Consider the following 5,089-nt stretch of genomic DNA (forward strand, 5'->3'; position numbering starts at 1 on the left):
AGCAAGATCCTTTTTGACCCACCTCCTAGAGCAATGGAAATAAAAACAAAAATAAACTAATGGGACCTAATGAAACTTAAAAGCTTTTGCAAAGCAAAGGAAACCATAAACAAGACGAAAAGACAACCCTCAGAATGGGAGAAAATATTTGCAAATGAAGCAACTGACAAAGGATTAATCTCCAAAATATACAAGCAGCTCATGCAGCTCAATATCAAAAAAACAAACAACCCAATTCAAAAATGGGCAGAAGACGTAAAGAGACATTTCTTCAAAGAAGATATACAGATTGCCAACAAACACATGAAAGGATGCTCAACATCACTAATCATTAGAGAAATGCAAATCAAAACTACAATGAGGTATCACCCCTCACTGGTCAGAATGGTCATCATCAACAAGTCTAGAAACAATAAGTGCTGGAGAGGGTGTGGAGGAAAGGGAACCCTCTTGCACTGTTGGTGGGAATGTAAATTGATACAGCCACTATGGAGAACAGTATGGAGGTTCCTTGAAAAACCAAAAATAGAGCTACGATATGACCCAGCAATCCCACTACTGGGCATATACCCTGAGAAAACCATAATTCAAAAAGAGTCATGTACCACAATGTTCATTGCAGCACCATTTACAACAACCAGGACATGGAAGCAACCTAAGTATCCATTGACAGATGAATGGATAAAGAAGATGTGGCACATATTTACAATGGAATATTACTCAGCCATAAAAAGAAACGAAATTGAGTTATTTGTAGTGAGGTGGATGGACCTAGAGTCTGTCATACAGAGTGAAGTAAGTCAGAAAGAGAAAAACAAATACTGTATGCTAACACATATATATGGAATCTAAAAAAAAAAAAAAAGGGCTCTGAAGAACCTAGGGCCAGGACAGGAATGAAGACACAGGCATAGAGAATAGACTTGAGGACACGGGGAGGGGGTAGGGGAAGCTGGGACGAAGTGCAAGAGTGACATTAACATATATACAGTACCAAATGTTAAATAGATAGCTAGTGCGAAGCAGCTGCCTAGCGAAGGGAGATCAGCTCGGTGCTTTGTGACCACCTAGAGGGGTGGGATAGGGAGGGTGGGAGGGAGAAGCAAGAGGGAGGGGATATGGGGATACATGTATACGTATAGCTGATTCACTTTGTTATACAGCAGAAGCTAACACAACATTGTAAAGCAATTATACTCCAATAAAGATGTTTAAAAAAATAAAAAAGTTTAAAAAAGTTAAAAAAAAATCAAAAAGAAAATTTGAGTTAAAAAATAAAATGCTCCGAACTCTGCTTTCTGACTTGTGCTGAGAATAATAACAGATAAGATTGTGTCAGAAATCCAAGCTCCAGGAGCGCCTGGAGCCACACACTCAGCAAATGTGTCTTGTTTTGAAGTTAGAGAAGCTATAACGATTCTTTCTGGTAAAGAGGGAGTCATTTTCCCTTTTTTCTGCATGTTTCGAAAGTGGAGATGCCTTCTGGTCTGTGTCCTGGAGGAGGAGCGTTGGGGTGAAAACCTCCACACCCGTTTCCACCACTTACTCAGTTCTTCACCTGGGCAGGGAGTGGCTTATGTTCTCTCAGATCCCATCAGGCCTTGATCCACATCATTGGGGGTTGTCACTGTTCTTCCAAAGCAAAAAATATTCCACCGCATCTCTCTAGGCCGTCTGCCTCCTGGGTGGGTAAGAGAGTCCATGGGCTCTCCTTGGCTTCTGACTCCCATGAGTATGCACACTTGGGTCAGGGCAGGGGCCCGTTTTGAGAAGTAACTGGGTGTATGAGTCCAGCCTGGGGTGCTCCGTTAAGCTGGCAGGGTATGAGGAGATCCACCAGGAATATAGCCCAAGGCGCATGTGCTAACATAGTTTAGCAGAAAGCCCTATTCTTTGGAGTCATTGGTACTATCTGGCCCACTAGTAAGGATGATCCTCTGGTGTCCATTTGGCACCCCCATTGTGTGTGTTCTCTTACCAGTGAGAATCTTGGAGAAAGAGGAGAGTGAAACTTGGGTCCTCTGACCTCCAGCAACTTCCAAAGTACTTGACCTTGAACTCATGCTCCAGCTGCCCTCCATGCGGGTCTTACTTTCTCATCCCCTGTGGGGCGGTTTTCTTTCCTAGAGTCAACGTCCAGAAGAAGCTTCTCCAGTCTTTGTCATATGTGTCAAACTTTTATAACCTCCTTTTGATCCTTTTCCTATGCCTACTCCTCTTTTCTTTTTTCGTAACACCCTCCTCAACGTGACTATCTCTGCAAATCTTTATCCATCCCTGATCCACATCAAAAAGCAAGTAGAGATACACCCACATCTATGATGATTATGCTTACGTGTGATACATGCATGATGCATTGTGTGTACCTGTGCATCACATTCCAATGAATATCCCTGGATTTTGAATGCTGTAATGTTCTTTATAGAAGCAAAAAAAAGTTGCCCCAGATGCATTTTATAACTTTGTAATTAAAGTAGCCATTAAAATAATTAAATTTGGTGTTTTATAAGGACTGGCATAGTACAGTACTAGGCAATTAGTGAATATTTGTTGAATGAATGTTTGAATGGAGGAAGGCTATGAAGGAAAAATAAACGGTGGTAATAAAAGTTTAAAAACATTAAATTTTATTTTTAACACTATATACAGTGAAGAGACAGCATAAATGGATCTTACTTGTATTGTAGAAAAGGATATGATTAACAAACAGATTTACATATATTATTACCATAGTACCTTTGTTGAGAATTTCATCTGCATTATTATTATATGTATATTTGGTCTAGCAACAGTTCACTTTCAAATTACGCAAAATGACCATGGATCAATCTCGCTTATGTACAACGTGTATGTAGACAGCACCCCTTAAACTTTCTTCAGTTCCTTATTTTTAATGAGATTTATGCATAGATTTTAAAAATGTTTTAATTAAAATAGTGAAAATTTTCAATATAAATTCTGTGATTATTCATGATCACAACTATTAATGGTGCATCAAAAATGGTGACATAGGTAAGAGAAGCTGTGGGTTATTTGCCTGTCTTTTAGGCCAGGTATTAGGTTGGCCAGAAAGTTCGTTTGGGTTTTTCTGTAAGATGTTATAGAAAAACCCAAACGAAGTTTTTGGCCAACCCAATATAGGATCACCACTTTCTCTCTCTTCATAAGAAAGTGTAGGACTTTCACTTCTGGTCATGGTGGAGTAACAGGGACCACATTTACTAACCAGCGTTAAATAACCAGCCAACAAATAGTGTGTGTATATATATAACATTTTCAAGACAGTGGACACAGCCAAAAAATGAGTTTTCTTCAAGAGATGAAAAAAATGTGGTGGGCCCTGTAACTGCCTGGATACTCCTTTGAGAGAGTATCCAGGCAGTGTTGCAGGGAGGGGAAAGCCGGGCAGAGGCTGGCAGGCTCCCTGAGTTGAGAAGAGATAGCTGACAGTTTGGGGAGATGAAGGTGGCTAGAATTCAGAGGACTGGGCACGAGGGAGGTGAAAGCCACACAGAGGAACCCTGAGATCTGCAGAGGGCAGCCCCCAGGTATTCAGCTGAATACTGACTGGTGCATGGATTATGAGGAAACTACTCAAGGCTGGTAAAAGAACCATCTGAAAGAATTAGAGGTAACAATGCTTGACACTCACACAGGATGGGAATAAAGCTTGCTCCCACCAGCCAGAACAGAGAGCCTCATGATTCATGGGACATTTGGTAGGGTACATAAAGTGTCTTTCCTCAATAGAATAATTAAGTCTAATCACGGTTCTGGGTCCACCTAAGAAATCTTAAAGTCAAGTCCCAAATAGAGGGGAATTCCCTGGCAGTCCAGTGATTAAGACTCCATGCTTTCACTGCCAAGGGCCTGGGTTTGATCCCTGGTCAGGGAACCAAGATCCCACAAGCTGTGCAGTGTGGCCAAAACAAACAAACAAACAAACAAAACCAACCTCAAGAATATTTATAAGAATTTAAAAATAGGCATCACCCAACAAGATAAAATTCAGTGTCTGGAATCCAATAAAAAATTACCAGACATGTAAAGAAGCAGGAAAATATCTATAATGAGAAGAAAACTCAATAAACAAAACCAATGCAGAACTGCCAAAGATATTAGAATTAGCAGATAAGACATTGAAGCAATTATTTGGATGGTATTCAGTATGTTTAAAAAGTAGAGACATGGGGGATATAATAAAAAATGCAATCAAACTTCTGGAAATAAAACAATGTCTGAGATGAAGAAAACACTGGATGAGATTTATGGCAAATTAGAAATTTCAGAATAAAAGTGATTTTTTTAATGACTTGGCATTATAGCAATAAAAATTATCCAAAATGAACCACAGAGAGAAGAGAGACAAATAAAGAACAGAGTATCAGTGGACTTTTGGGACCTTAAGCAATCTAATAAATGTATAACTAGAGGCCATTAAGGAGAGACTCCTTCATAAAGCAGAAAAATATTTGAAGGAAAAATGGCTGAAATTTTCTAAATTTAATAAAAATTGTAAACTCACAGATAAAAGAAGCTCAATAAACCTAAAGCACGAGAAACACAGAAAAAAAAATATACCAAGGTATATCATAATCAAAACTGCCAAAAACCAGTGATAAATAGAAAATCTTAAAATCAGCCACAGTAAAAAGACATGTGATGTATAAAGGAACAAGATTAAGATGACAGTGGATTTCTTGTTAGGAACAAACCAGCTGAGGGGATAGTGGAACAACATCTCTAAAATAATAAAACACTGAAAAACAAACAAAAAATACCTTTCACACTAGAAGCAAAATATCTTTCAAAAATGAAGGTGAAAGAAAGAGTTTTTTGGATATAGAAAATTGAAACTGTTAATCACCAGCAGACTCCCCAGATGTGAAATGTCTAAGGAGTTCCTTCAGGCAGAAGCAAGATGATACTGGAAAGAAATACAGGTCTACACAGAGAAATGCAGAACACTGGAAATGGTAACTACTCATACATGTAATATTGTTCATTATTACTTAACTTTGTTTAAAACATATTGACTGTTTACACAAAAACATGAATAATGGAATATTGGGCTTGTAACATATGGAAA

The sequence above is a fragment of the Monodon monoceros genome, unplaced genomic scaffold, assembly GCF_005190385.1.
Source record: "Monodon monoceros isolate NGI ecotype Baffin Bay Population unplaced genomic scaffold, NGI_Narwhal_1 Super_Scaffold_13, whole genome shotgun sequence".
In the NCBI taxonomy this organism is placed as follows: Eukaryota; Metazoa; Chordata; class Mammalia; order Artiodactyla; family Monodontidae; genus Monodon; species Monodon monoceros.